This window comes from Liolophura sinensis, chromosome 1, assembly GCF_032854445.1.
Source record: "Liolophura sinensis isolate JHLJ2023 chromosome 1, CUHK_Ljap_v2, whole genome shotgun sequence".
In the NCBI taxonomy this organism is placed as follows: domain Eukaryota; kingdom Metazoa; phylum Mollusca; class Polyplacophora; order Chitonida; family Chitonidae; genus Liolophura; species Liolophura sinensis.
This window is the reverse complement of record NC_088295.1, coordinates 34,638,451-34,655,226: the sequence shown is the minus strand read 5'-3', so window position 1 is coordinate 34,655,226 and position 16,776 is coordinate 34,638,451. Positions and strand designations below refer to the sequence as shown.

Sequence of the window (16,776 nt, the reverse complement as noted above, 5' to 3'; positions counted from 1 at the left end):
CACGGTGTGTTAAACCACTGGGGCTATTCATTAACCATTTAACAGATCTGCGGAAACTTCCATATACGCTATACGTCGACCTCCCAGATATCTCGTCGAGATGCAGGCACCAACACTTATCATCTTGCTGATTGTTCTGGGTTTAACCCAGGGTATGTAATGTGTACTTTAATGAACTTTTGGCGATTCCTTCTCTTTGAAAGCATTTACCAGCTATGTTAAAGTGAATGTGGACACACAGGACCTGCCTTCAAGTAGAGATTCCACTATTTTTCTCTCCTCCGCCTAAATCCTGCGCACTGAACTGGCCTATACAACCGTCCTTGTTGTTCGGAGTTACTTTAAATGCTGATGTTTCAGGTTTGCTTATATCAGAGCTGAGGAGTTGACTCAACTAATTATGTTTTATTTTTCACCGTTTTACTTTTTTTATAGGTGGTATCTTATCAGAGGTGAGTAAATGGAAATGTAAATTAACACGCACGTGATAAGGATATTCTAATTAACGGAATTTTAGTTACTCTTTTAGATGCTCTTTACCTAAAGGCTGTTACTGGAATCTTTATAAAGTGTAATAATGTGAAAAGCTTTTGCTGTTTCAAAAATATGCCTCTAACCCCACTGACAAAAAGTAGTTCTGCTATTATTTTGAATGACAATATAATTTTCAAAATCAGTTTTTTTTTGTCCCTGGAAGCCTCAAGCGTTCTGGTATATAGTAAAAAGATGTGTATATATTGGGAAAAGAATAGATTTACACAGTATGTGGTCATTTAAGGTCACAAGGTTGGCGCCACCGTGTCCTGCTGTGTCTACCCCGGCCTGGCCAATCAACTGTAAAAACGTCAAGATCCGAACATTTCAGTGGTTTGGACGTACGTGCCAGGGTGACCCATACTGCGCGGATTGAAGTGTCTCGATGCTGTAAGTTGTGGCCTATATTTGCGAAAACTCCAAGTTAACCTGCGATATTTGTGTACATGGAACAGTAGTTTCTAGTATATTCCCAATAAAAAAAAGGTAGGCTGGAATGGGCGGATGAAAGCATCGAAATAATGACTTTATTATATTTCTTTACAGACACCTTCGGCACACGAACTGGAGACAGCAGGTCATTTGCATGGATATTAAGAGGGAATTGTATTGAGTTTGAACAGATTTTGCTAAAACCAATAAAGGTGAAAAGATATTTTGAAAACTGTTTTATCTTGCTATTAATAAGTCTGCGCATCGTGTAACCTGTTTGAAATGACCGATGATGGATTGATTGATTGATTGATTGTTGTTTAATGGTATGCTCATAAGATTATTAGACAGCCGTCAGTTTAATAGGTGAAGGAAATCTATGTGCCCTTGGAAAACTGTACTGGTCATTATATCATTTGAAGACTTCGCTGACTATTAGACAATTGGAAAATTATACTGGTTATTAAATAATTGGAAAACTATACTGGTCATTAAATAATTGGTAAAACTATACTGACCATTAGATAATTGGAAAACTATACTGGCCACTAGAAAAGTAGGCCTACTGACAAACTTTCCCGCGTTGGATAAGTGGAAGACAAGACGTCTTCAACTATCGGACATAAGACTGCGCAAACAACGACAGGTTGTGTACCGTGGACAGATCTATATGGATGAAACCTACAAATGTTCTGCTTCAAGTCCAGCCTGGTTAAACTGCACCTCGTGTGCCAGAAATTTGTCACGCAACTTATAAGGAAAGACAACACTAGACCATATATATATGTGTGTGTGTGTGTGCATCAATAAAGAATCCCTCGTGAAATTTAAAAAGCATAACTTTTAGTTTTGTGATATAGCATTACTGAGATATCGCGGTTTAACGTAACCAAAATCGCGCACATAGTGACAATCGAAAGCGCCACTATGTGATCAATTTTAACCAGTCTGACTGGATTTCCATAACCTGAGGACGCAGCTGTTTCCGCTTACGTCACACGAACTCCGTGGAGTGACGCGACATCGTGTTTCCGATTGCTGCAAAATGGCGCATAGTCTTGTCTCGCAAGAATTTGTGATTAAAAGTTGATTTATACAGTTAAAAGCACGTCCGAAAAAAGTGTTTGTGATCGTTTAGATCTGTTTCCACCACTCTGCCGAAATAACTAAAGTTTTTGCTTTGTTTTTATTTAATACTGGTAATGATCTGGGTTCCCTCCGCCTCCGGGCTCTGCCCGGTTTTCTCCCACGATAATGCTGGCCGCCGTCGTATAAGTGAAATATTATTGAGTACGGCGTAAAACACCAATCCAATAAATAAATAAATCACCCCAAGAATGACCGACAAGCAGTTCAGCTTAATGATTTGCCAACATGTTCAGTCTTTCATTGGTTCATTCATGTGTTTGATTGCTAGGTTATTCTTTAGAAGTGTTTCACTGATGCGATGACGGTTATTTTTATCGTGGTGGAAACCGGAGAGACTTGGATAAACTAACAAAATTCTTTGTCCAAGGCCGGGATACATTCAACACCTCTTGGTTAGAGTGGCGCAACTTCCCACTGAGACTTTGAAGTGTTTCGAGGATATTCATCACCACAAAAATATTTATTTGATGATGAACATTGTGCTTCATTCATCATCAGTTCACTGACATGAACGACAGTGATCATGTTGGAGAAAACAGACTAGCTGAGATAAAGATCTATGTACAAATGAGAGAGTACAGTGGCGTGCGCAGTATTGTGGCAAACTCCACATGATCTTGAGTACCAGTTATACACAGTCTACAAACTTGCACATCCACAGTGACGTATATTTCAATGTTACATATACATACGTCATTGTAGATGTGCTACAGAAATGAGACAATTTGTGTGATGTGTAAATTTGTACACTGTCGTTTTTAGAGAATATCATGACCAGAGTTATTGTGTAAGGCATCTGTGTAAAGTGATATGAGAAGCTTTCAATAACTCCCCACAATGCCATGTTTACAAGGACAGTGTATAACCTGTGGACTTCACACTGTACAAGTACTTATCTCATGACAGGCGAAGTATAGTTAACAGTGCCTGAATATAACACTGATAAGGACTACAGGGCCAAAAAAAAAAACATGTTGACCGTGTTCGTATTCCTCTTGGCTGGATGGTCAGTTACTCAAGGTAAGCTTTGGTTTTGTAAAGACAATGCGTATATTATGTTGATAAATGAGTGATTGAGTGGGGGATTGGAAGGAGGTTAACGAGTTGCCCACATTGTTTCAGCAAACCATCATGCTTTGACACCTAGCCAAGTTGTTCGAAAGTTGTTGGTCAAGTGGTCTGATCACGTGCAGAGTGATCTACGCAAACTACGCCTCCAATCCAAGCTTCAACAAGTTTTTTGTCATGTTAAATGCAACATAAAAACTATAGCGTAGCGAGTAAAAACAATGCAGCGTGATAGTTGTCAAATGGTCACGGGTGTTGTCGATGCACTTAGCGCGGCGCAATGACCCAGGGGAATCTCACCAGTCCGGTGAGTTCAAGTCCAGCTCACGCCGGCTTCCTCTCCCACCGAAAGTGGGAAGGTCTTCCACCAACCTGCGGATGGTGGTGAGTTTGGCCTGGGCTCTACCCGGTATCCACCCACCATAATGCTGGCCGCGTCGTAGAAGTGTAATATTCTCGAGTACACCAATCAAATAAATAAATCAATCAATCAATCAGAACAGAACAAATACAGAAGATAGACGTTCTCTGTGAATTGCATAAAAAACGAGCGGGGCATCCGTGGCTCAGATGATTAGCGCGCTAGCCTGACCCAGGAGTCTCTCACCAATACGGTCACTGTGAGTTCAGCTCATGCTGGCTTCCTCTTCGGCCGTACGTGGGAAGGTCTGCCGGCAACCTGCGGATGGTCGTGGGCTTCCCCCGGGCTGTGCCCGGTTTCCACCCACCATAATGCTGACCGCCGTCGTATAAGTGAAATATTCTTGAGTACGACAGAAAACACCAATCAAATAAATAAATAAATATAAAACGAGCTGTCTTTAGCAGTGGGGAGGGAAATATGCAAAATCGATATATCTCAAAAAAGCTCCATTCAAGTCAATATTTTCAACCAAAAACAGAAATCATGGTCCAACATGTCATACTTTATTACCAACAATACCACGCACGTGTTAAAGAACACAAGATAGGAATCTGTCATCATTATTATGTGTAATAATTATTCTTTTATATAATGTAATTAGAAATTATCTCATCAACCATCTTTTTTACGTCACAAATTTTCGGTCCTATGGAAAAAATCTGTTAAAAATGTCTTTACCACTGTTTAGAAAGTCAAAAAAAAAAGAGACCGAATTCCCCACCTGTTATACTGGTCGTATAGGTTACACATGCGCAATCCAGGCAATTGAGTCCAAGATTTGCCCCCGAACTGAAGAGTGAAGGAGCTCGGGGTGGGTAATACTGCCACACAGACATTTAGGTTGTTGATGCAGTGTTTATTTGTACCTAGTTAAAATATATCCTTACTTTTGTCTGTTTGTTGGTTGAATTTCTTATATGTTGTACAGAAAAGTGCAAGCTGCATGTGGTGGTATGGCAATGTACCACGCGAAAGTTAGGGGCTATGTATTTTTGAGGTTAAAGTTAACATATTTACTACATAAATAGTAAGGAAAATGCGCTCCTGTAACCAAAATCGGCTTGATAAATATCGATAGGTCACTACAGTAATTAGTAGGCACAACTATAAAACGCCAGTCTGGCCATGCAGCGGAGGCTGTCATCATATTAGAATAAGGGAAATCTAGAATAATGCCCGCGCGTTGAAGTACAGTTCCAGATAGCCAGACTGAAAAGCTTAATTGATATGCGTTATGTTTTGGTATCTGCAGCACAAACAATTTTTCATTTTCAATTTTTATCAAACAAGATGGAGTCGATTAAAATGGTCAGTAGAGACTGCCGTTTACTTCTGTAAGTACCTTCTTTAACAGGAAAGTTTATCTCAATAACAGGCGACTCTTCTGCATGTATGTTTCAGGTTCTGTGGCGTCTTGGGTAAGCTATTCTTTATTTAATTCCTAGATACAGAACTAAAGCTCTCCATTTTATATGCAAACAGACGGAGCGCTACAACAAGATAAATAACAAAACTGGACTGTTCAGAGACACGAATTCTTTGCCAAACAATACAGAAATATTTTCAGTATTATGTCTTGTACCGCCTAACAAGATATAGTTATTCACCATAGCTTCAACACTCTGCGAGTATTTCTGGTCCACGCGAGTGTTCCCTGCCCTCCCACACCCAACCCAACTCCCACCTCTTTTTTTACTTCACCCAAAGTCGCCCACATTTTTATATAGCCTCGATTTAGAGTAGAGCCGCCTAGTGTCTGCATGTTTCAGCCTGTAGCCCTCCGTCTGTCAGAATATAAAAAGGAAAAGTTCCGCAGTTCTGTATCTAACTAATCCTTTGTCAATGCTCCGTTTAACTTTTCATGAATCCATTTATCACTAATTATGTCATCTTGGGTGTTAGGTGTTCACAAAACTTTTTCTTGTAGGCCTATATCTTTCCTATGTGAGTTACACCTAACCATAAGCCTTTAAAACGCTTGGTTATTATTTATATTCACTTTTGTTCTTAAGACGTACATGATGGCTTTAAACTACAGTTTTCCTATGGCCCCAGTGGTCAGTCCGGAAATGAAGTATCCCGCTGTGGTGAGGTCAACGGTGATGGCTGTCAAAACAACTTTGTTGGAGAAAAGCGTGAGTTGGGAGGGCAAAGCTGGTTCCCCGTTCCCAGTATGTTCATCGATGACGTCATTTTCAAGTATTTCCGACCACTGACGGAAAATGTGCAGAAAACAGAGGGGTTTTGAACAGTCCAGTTTTGAAGAAACATGAAACATTCCTCAAAAATGTAAAACGTTTGGGGCCTACATTTCAGCATTTTGCATACAAACATATTTTTCGTTTTATACATTATAGTCGAGAGACCAGAGATCAATCCCGGGTCAGACCATACCAAAGACAGAGAGTCCAGAATCTCTGGCGCGAGTAGATGCTGTATGTTCATCGTGTAGAATTAGATCGCCGCGTTTGATTCATTAACAGTTGTAATCAAAGAGCAGCAGAAATACTTATTTTGTTATCATGGTACACGATTTGAATACTGATTTCACTCATTCGCCTAAAACATACCTAGCGTCTTACCAACATCATTGAAAACTGTTGGCTGCTTCTCTTTGTATGATTACGTCTTATGTTTGTAGTTCATGTAGTTTCTTAATTCTTTCTTAGTTGTTTTGTGTTATACGTCGCTTTGGGAATTGGCCTTGCGATTATTGACATGCAACGTCCTTATTAGTTGACGCCTGGTACACCAATGTCTGTTTAGAGGACAAGATTTAAAAATTACATTTGTTGCTGCATAGCTTGGCGCTCAGCACTCTGAGGCTAGAGCAAGGAAACAGGTCGAAGTAACCCAGTGTAAGTATAACGTGATTGGATGAGGTGTCATGTTTGGTTTCTTCGGCATGATACTTTAGTGGCGGCATTTTACACACCTAACGATTCCTCGTCGTCATATAACTAAAAATTGTTAAGTGTGAGGTAAAACCCCAGGCATTCATTCACTCAATCGTTTTATAGACGTAGTACCTTTCCATGTGTCATTTACAGTCGTTATCAAGTTATCAGTACAGAAAAGAAAGCGTACATGTTGGTGGAACATTTTGCATCGTCCGCTCTGATGCAATCGATGTTGAAGACACTGAAATTTGTAGAAAACTAAATAAATATGTCTCAACATTGGATCACATGTTTTGCCATACAGCGAACTTTTTGAATACGGTTATACGGTTGCCTTTTATTGATAGTTCTTCTTATTACCAGGTAAGACGTTAGTGTTTTTGAATATTATCCACGTGAACTGTTCTGACAAAAATCTGATTAGGTCAGGCTCATCAGTATATTTGGACCGCCTTAGCTCAGGCGCTGAACTGGTTTGGTAGGACAGGCCACTGGATAACAGCTACAAGTTTCTCTCCCGCAGCCAGCAGAGTGCCCCAGACTCCCATGTCCGCCCATTCGATGTGACAAGCCCGAGCATACCTTTTACTACTTGCCGAATGGAACGAGATGCCCCGGATGTGAAAAATGCGTAAATTCTTCTCTTTTTCTCATGAACACAAAGGTCTTTCCGTCTTATTGGATCAGCATTAAAATTAATGGGTTAACTGGTAACTGCATTGCTCTTAGTATTCATGCAACCCCCCAGCAGCTAAGTACTGATGATGTGATGTATTTACCTCTAGATTTCTCGTTCTTGCTGTGGACCCTTGACTAAAGTCATTTCGCCACAGCATTGTCTTTGTGCAAGATGACTGATTCCTAACGGATGAGTGGTCAGCGTCATTACATGATGTCAGACACTTCGCTTATACCAGCAAACGGAGTGATATACAAACGTAACAATGCATATATACAGTGTCTGGAATCTATATCCACGACCCAGCGAGGGGCCACACCTCCAATGTCCACTGACGGCCTCATAAACTTCACATGCATGGCAGTTACAATCAAGTCCACTGACTGTCTGATAAACTACACACGCACAGCTAAAACACTCTCTAAATCCACAGCCTACACCTCCCTTGTCTACTAGCTACCTGTCAAACTACACATGCACGACTGGTTACACCCTCCATATATAGTCCTGCGAGTGTCTACACCTCCCTTGTCCACCAACTGCTGGTTAAGCTCTACATCCTCCACTTCCTCTACCTCCCTTGTCCACTGATTGTCATGGCTGTTGCATACCCTCTATCTCCACAGCCCAGAGAATGGCCACACCTCCCTTGTCCACTAATTGTCAGTTAAACTACACACACATGGCTGTTGCATACCCTCTATCTCCACAGCCCAGAGAATGGCTACACCTCCCTTGTCCACTGATTGTCATGGCTGTTGTATACCCTCTATCTCCACAGCCCAGAGAATGGCCACACCTCCCTTGTCCACTGATTGTCATGGCTGTTGTATACCCTCTATCTCCACAGCCCAGAGAATGGCCACACCTCCCTTGTCCACTGATTGTCAGTTAAACTACACACACATGGCTGTTGCATACCCTCTATCTCCACAGCCCAGTGAATGGCCACACCTCCCTTGTCCACTGATTGTCATGGCTGTTGCATACCCTCTATCTCCACAGCCCAGAGAATGGCTACACCTCCCTTGTCCACTGATTGTCATGGCTGTTACATACCCTCTATCTCCACAGCCCAGCGAATGGCCACACCTCCCTTGTCCACTGATTGTCAGTTAAACTACACACACATGGCTGTTGCATACCCTCTATCTCCACAGCCCAGTGAATGGCCACACCTCCCTTGTCCACTGATTGTCATGGCTGTTGCATACCCTCTATCTCCACAGCCCAGAGAATGGCTACACCTCCCTTGTCCACTGATTGTCATGGCTGTTGCATACCCTCTATCTCCACAGCCCAGAGAATGGCCACACCTCCCTTGTCCACTGATTGTCATGGCTGTTGTATACCCTCTATCTCCACAGCCCAGAGAATGGCCACACCTCCCTTGTCCACTGATTGTCAGTTAAACTACACACACATGGCTGTTGCATACCCTCTATCTCCACAGCCCAGTGAATGGCCACACCTCCCTTGTCCACTGATTGTCATGGCTGTTGCATACCCTCTATCTCCACAGCCCAGAGAATGGCTACACCTCCCTTGTCCACTGATTGTCATGGCTGTTACATACCCTCTATCTCCACAGCCCAGCGAATGGCCACACCTCCCTTGTCCACTGATTGTCAGTTAAACTACACACACATGGCTGTTGCATACCCTCTATCTCCACAGCCCAGTGAATGGCCACACCTCCCTTGTCCACTGATTGTCATGGCTGTTGCATACCCTCTATCTCCACAGCCCAGAGAATGGCTACACCTCCCTTGTCCACTGATTGTCATGGCTGTTGCATACCCTCTATCTCCACAGCCCAGTGAATGGCCAAACCTCCCTTGTCCACTAATTGTCAGTTAAACTACACACACATGGCTGTTGCATACCCTCTATCTCCACAGCCCAGCGAATGGCCACACCTCCCTTGTCCACTGATTGTCAGTTAAACTACACACACATGGCTTTGCATACCCTCTATCTCCACAGCCCATTGAATGGCCACACCTCCCTTGTCCACTGATTGTCAGTTAAACTACACACACATGGCTTTGCATACCCTCTACCTCCACAGCCCAGCGAATGGCTACACCTCCTTTGTCCACTGATTGTCAGTTAAACTACACACACATGGCTTTGCATACCCTCTATCTCCACAGCCCAGCGAATGGCCACACCTCCCTTGTCCACTGATTGTCAGTTAAACTACACACACATGGCTTCGCATACCCTCTATCTCCACAGCCCAGCGAATGGCCACACCTCCCTTGTCCACTGATTGTCAGTTAAACTACACACACATGGCTGTTGCATAACCTTTATCTCCACAGCTCAGCAAATGGCCACACCTCCCTTGTCCACTGATTGTCAGTTAAACTACATACACATGGCTGTTGCATACCCTCTATCTCCACAGCCCAGCAAATGGCCACACCTTCCTTGTCCACTGATTGTCAGTTAAACTACACACACATGGCTGTTGCATAACCTTTATCTCCACAGCCCAGCGAATGGCCACACCTCCCTTGTCCACTGATTGTCAGTTAAACTACACACACATGGCTGTTGCACACCCTCTATCTCCACAGCCCAGCGAATGGCCACACCTCCCTTGTCCACTGATTGTCAGTTAAACTACACACACATGGCTGTTGCATACCCTCTATCTCCACAGCCCAGCGAATGGCCACACCTCCCTTGTCCACTAATTGTCAGTTAAACTACACACACATGGCTGTTGCACACCCTCTATCTCCACAGCCCAGCGAATGGCCACACCTCCCTTGTCCACTGATCGTCAGTTAAACTACACACACATGGCTTTGCATACCCTCTATCTCCACAGCCCAGCGATTGGCCACACCTCCCTTGTCCACTGATTGTCAGTTAAACTACACACACATGGCTGTTGCATACCCTCTATCTCCACAGCCCAGCGAATGGCCAAACCTCCCTTGTCCACTAATTGTCAGTTAAACTACACACACATGGCTGTTGCATACCCTCTATCTCCACAGCCCAGCGAATGGCCACACCTCCCTTGTCCACTGATTGTCAGTTAAACTACACACACATGGCTTTGCATACCCTCTATCTCCACAGCCCAGTGAGTGTCCACAACCCCCTTGTCCACTGCCGCCGTGTAAACATCCGGTGAAGACGTTCTATTATTTACCGGACGGTACCAGATGTGAAGGGTGTGCCCAATGCCCGTCGCTGGCTCGTCAAAGTCTCCATCAAGTGAGTTTGTGGGGTCTGGGATTTAGATACATGTAGGCAGTGCTTAAACACACCTTTCGGCAAATTGTATATGCCAGAGGAATGCACGTTATGCGTGCTGTGATGGCTTCTGTGCACTCGTTGTTAAATATCTGCCCGTACCTTTGCTTGGGTTGAATCTCATGGCCTTTTAGATGTAAAAGTGGTTTAACATTTGGTGTATAGATACATAATGGTTAATTAATTAATTTATTTATTTATTTGACTGGTATTTTATGCCGTACTCACAAATATTTCACCTTTACGACGGTGGTCACTATCATGGTGAGAGGAAACTGTGCAGAGCGCGGGGTAAACCCACGACCATCCACAGGTTGCTATTCCTATTTAAACTAGACACACATGACTGTTACACCCTCTGTGACCACAGCTCAGTGAGTGTCCACACCTCCCTTGTCCAAACTAGACACACATAACTGTTACACCTTCTGTGTCCACAGCACAGTGAGTGTCAACATCTCCCTTGTCCACTGACTACTGGTTAAACTAGACACACATGACCGTTACACCCTCTGTGTCCACAGCCCAGTGAGTGTCAACATCTCCCTTGTCCACTGACTACTGGTTAAACTAGACTCACATGACTGTTACACCCTCTGTGTTCACAGCCCAGTGACTGTCCACACCTCCCTTGTCCACTGCCACCATGTAAACATCCGGTGAAGGCGTTTTATTATTTACCAGACGGTACCAGATGTGAAGGGTGCGACCAATGTCCGTCGCTGACTCGTCAAAGTCTCCATCAAGTGAGTTTGTGGGGTTTCAGATTTAGATAGACGGAATTCAAAGTATTTAAATAAACACACTTTTCGGCATTCCTTATACACCCGACGACTCTAACCTGTTAAGCATGATACGATGGCTTCTGACCGCCCCGATGTGGATTTCCGTCCACGCCTTTTGCACCTCAGAGTTTTAGAGGTGAAAGTCGTTTAGCTATTGGTATATTGATACGTATGCCATGGTCCACAGTGTGCCATGATTCACATTTGTCCGACTTTGACGTTAACCGCTCTTGGTAACTACATTGGTTTTAACATTTTAACTTCGAGCCCGAATGGTAAAATCTGGAGTTTTATAATTACTATACAAACTTAATACGAAGGTTGCCTTGGTAACTTCATTGTCATTAACTTTTCGGTAACTCCAGTAATACATTTTTATTCGATTTGAGGCATTGGTAATCCGACTTTCAGAGCCACTGGTTTAATATTTGATGCATGGATATATGTTGACTCAATGTGTCGCAACTTCTTCTCATCCATTTGGGAGGTTGCCATAGTTGGTAACAAGACAAGAACTTATTGTTCAACATCCCAAAACACAGGTTAATGTTGAAGTATTACGCCATGCCCACTTTCCAGCCACGGATGACTAGTCTATAAATATTCTGCTGACCAGCGTTCATTCAAATTTCATGTGTACTTGAGCCGTGTACTTTATGCAAACTCATCTTGAACCGCTTTGGAAGTATCAGGAGGGATTCAAACTGAAATCACGACAAAATTGTCCCGAAAGGTGGATCTAGGACCGATTTCATAAAACTGGACCGATCACACAACCCCTCCCCTTGTGCAATTCCGTGGCTCGGTTAAGTAGGCTATACGCAGTACTGAGAAACTCTCCTGATTCTAATGACGCAGTAGTATAAATGACTGACCGATCCCCGCTGCATGAACATATGATCGACCGCAAATGCCAGTCAGATTATTTCATAAGCCACTTAGGAAACTTTATAATTGCTAGATACTTGATAACTGCCATTTTACACGGCAAATTAACCCGTCAAGTGAACAAAGATGAACAGGAACACGTTTGGTGAGCGTTATTCCAACATTCCTCATTCTGTATTCTGTGTACGTCTAATTTTCATCTGATGTCTGTTGACAGGTGTGCTTTCCTCTTCCATGCCCACTTCCGCCTTGCGCAGATCCCGTGATGACATACTTCCGTTTGGCTGATGGCACAAAATGTCCCGGATGTGGACATTGCTCTCCCGTCAGTTAGACACTTAATCCACCAGTGTCTTAGTAGCTGGCATATATAGTTTGTAATTACGACGAAGCAAATAATCATGAAGTGAATGAATATTACACTCGCCTAACACGTGTTGTCTGTCAACCACAAATGTATGTTGAATTGTGACAAGACTACATATATGTATATATGTTGAATTCTGTCAAGACTACATTTGTTTAGTTTGAAATTTTTGGAATAAAACTGAAATGCCATGTAACATAACTTTAATAATATTAAATCCAATGTTTTGTTAGTGTGGAGAAGGGAAAGCATTCGTGATGTAAGGTTATTACTTTCCAAAGTGTTAAAAACTGAATTTTACAAAGTGTTAATGTTTATACTATGTTATGTCGAATTACAATTTTAGGACTTGGCGCTGATCATGATGGTTGGTAAAGTAGCCTATACATACATGTGCTTTCTAATCGTTTGTGCTGGCAACAGTTCGCAGTATGCGTGCAGACGATTTTGATTGTGACCGACGCTTTTGTCTCTGTTAAATGGCAATGCAGCGCTTTTTGTGCACAAGGTTAATAGATGTGACGCGTATTAGACCCGCTCAAGAGACACATGTATGTTTGTATGTATGTATATACACGCACACATATATAAAATAAGTAATTAGACACATAAAGTGCTTATACAACGTTGTGTACCGGTGCCACAGAAATTACAGATAAAAACAGTTCAATCATGGTTTGATGCCCGCAAGTCACCCCTTCCATAACACACACTAAAAGTTTGATTTTGAATGCACGGCTGCGTGCTCCTCAAAGACATTAGATACAATAATTGTAAGTGCTTGTTAATGGCGCGAAAACGCCACGTAGGGATAGTTTCAAAGAAAATAGCAAATAATTTAACCTTAGTTATTCTGGAAGAGAGGTGGAAGCGGACATAAACGGCCACATCCATTTTTGCGTCGAACAGATTGGTACCCGCTGAGTAAATCATCTTTTAATCTGGAATTCCTGCAAATTAATACGAGGAATTGTATTGGAGAAAAAGGGAATCACGATCTCGCACTACCCGTGCCCCAGGCTCTCGCGGCTGAAAGGCAAAATATTTTAGTCGGCAGTACCCCAGGCAGATCATTGATGGCGATAATAAATAAGGTTGGCGAAAATACCTCGTTCTCGACAGAAACGCATCTGGAGACGTCTTTACCGACTCAAACTTGGATAAACCTGTAAGGAACAAAAATTTGAATAAATAAAGATTTTACCCCCAATGCCCATGTTTACAAGTTTGATTAAAACTGCTGTTCTCCATACCATATCAAAGACTTTTTCTATGTCCAAGAACACTGCAGGTAAATACTCTTTATTACAAAGGGAGTTCCGACTAGAAGACTCCAGAGCGGTAACATGATCAGTTGTACAGCGAACATTTCGAAAACCACCTTGAACAGAACTGAACAGATTGTGCTTACTGAGGAACCAAACTTTATTTATCATTCTTTCCATGAATTTACGAATACAAGATGTGAGAGTTATTGACCCATAGGACCTAGGAATTGCGGTATTTTTCCCTCACTTGGGTACTGAAACGATGATAACCCTTTTATACCTAACTGGTAACCTCATAACAAATTAAACCGTATTATACAGAGTAGATTGAGACAATCGTCAATTGGCTGACTTTTATCTTTACCTTTGAACAGCCTTTGTGCTTTGATACATTTACACCGCTTTAGTTCAGACAAAATCCCTTCTTCATTTAACTCACTACCAATATCATGTATGACTCCCTTACAAAAGAACGAATCTCTTAGTTGCTCAAAAACTACAATTCTCTTCCCATTTGTGTGGATAGCTCCAGCGCTTTTTTTTTGACTACGCTTCCTTTACGCATGCAATTAACAATTCTCTTGAGTTATGTTTTTAAATAAATTTATCTTTCCGATTGCTGCGTGTAATGATTGCCCAAATTTTATTGGGTTCCATGCAACGACGCCTGTCGCCAAGCTTATAAAAGCCTGAATTATTTATAACATAAACCCTGCCGTGCTAATCTACGGTAGGAAAACATATTCGTGATAATGTGAAAGAGCGGCACATTCGCTGTAAGGAGTATAATCCAGCTTCTCAAATCTGTCCTGATGAAATTTGACAGCTTGTCATATTGCTATGTTATTGCAAATTATTACTACGTCGAATTAACAGAATAACTCCGCTTCATTCCTCAGTCTGAATTCTGTTAAATTATTTGGTACTATTTTCTGTTAACATCAACCCATCTATAGATGTGTATGTGTGATTGAGAGGTAAGGCAATGTACATGACCTGAAGAGTTTAATTCCTGAATTGCTGAATAGGGTCTGGCCAGGTAGTTTCTCCTATTTGTGTCGTTTTCTTGGTTGACCTATTTGAACTTCGAAAACCTAACAGTCACACATTATTTTCAAAGTAACGCAGACCCCACACTTATTGCCTTTAACAACATAAATTTCTAGTCTTCAGATAGATCATTTAACAAATTTCATGTCTTTATTTCAATCAGGATTGGAACAGAATTGTCTTCAAACTAATATAAACAAAGTTTTCACTTATAGAACAAACACGCACTAGTGTTCAAAACACGTGATACAAGTTCTCACACACCACTGCTGAAAATTTAGTCTTTCATGCAGCTAAGATATAATAATGGTATGAAAAGTCATACAGGTGTGTCATGAACATTTACTTAAGTTTTTGGACATTCTACGTTTCGACTTGGGATCTTCCAGAGAGAACATCTGAAGGCTTTCAGGTAAATTGTATAAATAAATTGTAAAAGCAACACGTATATGACTGTATCAAAATCTGCTTTTTGGCTTAGGGCCGTCCAGAGAGAAAATTGTAGAGCTTTCAAGCAAAATATTAAAAAATCATAACAAAAGCTACATACCATCATGTGATTCATAAAGATTCATTAAAGTTTCCGGAAAATCTACTCTTTGATTTAGGACCCTCCAGAGAGAAACTTGCGTTTTGCGATCCGTGATGGGGTAAACAATCCGGTAAGTATACTTTATTTACCGCGAAAATATGGCCAGTGAGACTATAGAAACTATTTTTATTAATGTATACCTTTCGCTAAGTCATTTCGGCCGTTTGAAAAAGAAATGTTCACTGATGAAATTTAAGTGTATACCAGCAGTTTTTTTTATCCTAGGACATCTTAGTTCCGTGTTTGTCTAACGTCTGAGACAAAGTGTACGTTACAACAGGATCTTCTTCTAATTATAATTACAGATGATAGATTGTAGACCATGTAAAGCGTTGAAAGCCTTTATTTGAGATTAAATTGTAAGTCATGTAAGGGCCATCAACTGCACGATGGAGCAAGTTAGTGTCAGCGCACGTGTCTTTTTCAAACGGCCTGAAGTGACTCACTTGTCTAAATAACATTTCTAAAAATATATTTCCCTGAATGACAATCCTTCAATGTAAACGGATATCATAGGTTTTATGGCATTTTATGTTCTGTAAGGCAAGCTATGCCATGTCAAAACCCAGGTGTCACTAGTAAACGCTTCATTTTGTCATGAGAAGAGCTGGGGCTGGTTTCACAAAGATGTAGTACAGGTACGATATCTCCCTTTTAGGACAATAGTACGGTAATAGTGACGTACAAAATATCGTACGACAAATGTACGATAAAAGAATATCGTACGCCGCTGTGTGGAACTGGGCCTAGTGACCTAATTATGACGTCACGCTATCCATGCTAAGCTGTGCAAGTGACTTTGGCTATGGTATGAAAACGTGTCGTTACGTCATTTATTACTGAGTTTATCATTAATTGCGTTTTCACTGAACTTCGGTTGACTGGTAGATACACTTCAATGGGCACTTGGCCGGATCAACTGCCTCTCGGTTTGTTTTCATCATACAGGAATAGAATTTTCCAGAAACCTACAAGTCTGGGAAATTTGGCAAGTTTGTTTACAGCTACACCGTGATACGGTGGCAAACATGAAAGGACTTGTCCACAACTTGAACATGCGCTGTAGCGACTGACAGGCCATCTTCCTAAATAATCCTATATTTCATTGCCAGGTACGATTTTACGTGTCAGACACCGGTCGGTAAATTTATGTAATCTGAAATGTATATAATCTGAAGAGTTTACTTCCTGAATTGTTGAATAGGGTTTGACCAGATAGTTTATCATATTTGTGTCAACCTTATTTACCCAACACTCGGGTAAGGAACATATTATCCTGAAATTTGACTGCCAACACCAGTAACGCACGCGGATGGACACAATGGCGCATGTCTGGATGGTCTGTATCGGCTATTTTCTTTGCT

The 16,776-nt window shown here is 41.7% G+C and overlaps 2 long non-coding RNA genes across 2 annotated transcripts; both read left to right on the top strand.

Annotated features, from left to right (window-relative positions):
• Positions 1-15: 15 nt before the first annotated feature.
• LOC135462205 (uncharacterized) lies at positions 16-1,447 on the top strand. Its single transcript, XR_010443443.1, has 4 exons — positions 16-152; positions 436-452; positions 779-924; positions 1,081-1,447. It is a non-coding gene; the product is annotated as an uncharacterized LOC135462205 (long non-coding RNA).
• A 1,509-nt stretch (positions 1,448-2,956) lies between these two features.
• On the top strand, positions 2,957-10,423 carry LOC135481818 (uncharacterized). The gene is made up of 4 exons (XR_010446185.1): positions 2,957-3,135; positions 5,009-5,025; positions 7,031-7,138; positions 10,286-10,423. It is a non-coding gene; the product is annotated as an uncharacterized LOC135481818 (long non-coding RNA).
• Positions 10,424-16,776: the final 6,353 nt, after the last annotated feature.